The sequence below is a fragment of the Penaeus chinensis genome, chromosome 43, assembly GCF_019202785.1.
Source record: "Penaeus chinensis breed Huanghai No. 1 chromosome 43, ASM1920278v2, whole genome shotgun sequence".
NCBI classification, from domain to species: domain Eukaryota; kingdom Metazoa; phylum Arthropoda; class Malacostraca; order Decapoda; family Penaeidae; genus Penaeus; species Penaeus chinensis.
This window is the reverse complement of record NC_061861.1, coordinates 13410516-13413015: the sequence shown is the minus strand read 5'-3', so window position 1 is coordinate 13413015 and position 2500 is coordinate 13410516.

Here is a 2500-nt window from a genome sequence, read left to right as displayed (position 1 = left end):
CGATAATGATGATCATAGTGATATAATAGTAATACTACTAATAATGATAATGATAATAGTAATGATAACAACGATAATGATGATGATAATAATAATTGTAATAATAATAATGATAATGAAAACAAAAATGATGATAATAATAACGATAGTAATAATATTAGTAATAATAATAATAATAATAATAATAATAATAATAATAATAACAACAACAACAACGACAATAATAATAATAATAATAATCATGATAATAACAATAGTAATGATGATGGGGATAAAGATAATAGCATTAAAGATAAGGATAATAATAATGATGATAAAGATAATAATCATAACAACAGCAAAAATACTGATAACGATAATAATGATATCAATGTTAATAATGATAATAATGAAAGGAGAAAACACACTACCGTGTTGATACTATGGTATAAAAACCCACACTGTAAAACTAGATTTAATTGAAAAAGAGACTACAGTTTCGGAATCCACCTGGATTCCATCTTCAGGTCTGAGGAGGCAAGGAAGAGGAGGGGGTATAAGACAGAGAGAGGAAAGGCAACGCGGAGACACCAATGATAATAATAATAACAATGATAATGATAATGCTGATAACAAGAACAACAAAAACAACAACAAAAATAATAACAATAATGATGATAATGATAATAATAATAATAGTAATGATAATAATGATACTAATGATAATAACAACAACAACAGCAAGAACAACAATAATAATGATAGGAATAATTAAAATATCAATAATAGTGATATTGATAATAGAAATGCCATCATGTTGTGTATTTACATTCTGTTTTAGCAACTCCTGTTATCGCGAAGTCTTGTTATAACTGTTTTAAAAAATACATTAATTATATCTAATTCAATAAGTTAGCTTGGTTTCCGTCTAATAATCAACATTTCTCTTCTCTTTATTTTATATCTGAATATAATTCAGATAATTTCATTTTTCAGAATACACTCTCTAATGCGTTTCCTGTTATATTTTGATGCGTAAAGCTGTTCCCATGATGACTAAGCTTTCATGATAGGAGCGACTGTCATTGTCCTGAAATTATATTAATATATTCCTTTCCTAACAGCATCTTGTATTTAGTATATTGACTTCAATTAGAGATTACAGTGCCCCCCCCCCCCCCCCCCCCCGAAAAAAATGTTTAAGGTTCCACGGAAAATTAGGTTCTATAATATTTATACGTACTGCATTCATCAAAAAGGGACTAATATGATATAATATATATATATATATACGTATGACAAAAAATAATGCGTTTATATAATATAAATTCCCATATGGCTACGACACGGCTATTCAAATGTATTTCGGAGAATATCACTTTCCAGACCGGAAGTGTTTCTAAGAGCTGCAACAAAAATACGAAAAAGAAAAAATAATGAAAATAAGATGCAGCGGAAAGAAGTATTAGTGTAGAAGAATGTGATTTCTAAATACTTCCTATGAGTGAAAGAGACCAAGACATTCCACATTTGTCCCCCTAACGTCACTTCTTTCACTTTAAACGTCTTTCAGAGTTCTATTTCATCATTAAATTGTGTTATTTCCCTCTCGAATTTTCCGCCTGCGAAATGAAGATTTATGAAAGATTTCACTCTTGAACAAACAGCCTCTTTGTGGCGCAAACAGTATACCATTCACAGAGGCAAGGGAGGAGGCGATACCCTCCATATCAGGACAAATATAGTTTTCTATATTTTCTTCTGCTTGATGTTCAGTTATAACTTACACACACACACACACACACGCACGCACGCACGCACGCACACACACACACACACACACACAACACACACACACACACAGATAAAGACAAAGCGAGCGAGCGAGAAAGAGAGAGAGAGAGAGAGAGAGAGAGAGAGAGAGAGAGAGAGAGAGAGAGAGAGAGAGAGAGAGAGAATATCCACATCAGGGCAAATATAGTTTTCTATATTCTCTTCGAACTGATGTTCAGTTAAAACTTAAATACACACACATTCGCGCGCGCACGCACACACAGACACACACACAGACACACACACACACACACACACATACACACACTGAGAGAGAGAGAGAGAGAGAGAGAGAGAGAGAGAGAGAGAGAGAGAGAGAGAGAGAGAGAGAGAGAGAGAGAGAGAGAGAGAGAGAGAGAACAAAGTAAGTGACATTCCAACCATCCAACCATGAATGAACAAGAATTCTAAACATGAATCCGCATTTGAAAACTTTAGGAAACCTCGCCTGGCGCCGCCCCCAATCGTGCAACTAAAATTAATCTTTTAAATTTCTTAAATCAAAATAAAGTTGCAATTACCCAACACGATAATGAGTCATGACTTCCTTTTGAAATTCATAGCTTTCGGAGACTATGACAGAGGCATTGGCACTGTAAATTTGGTAAGGGGACCATAGAGTATGAAGGGGCACGGTGATTTATGAATAAAAAAAAGAAAAGAAAAGAGAAAATTGAAAATAGCCTCT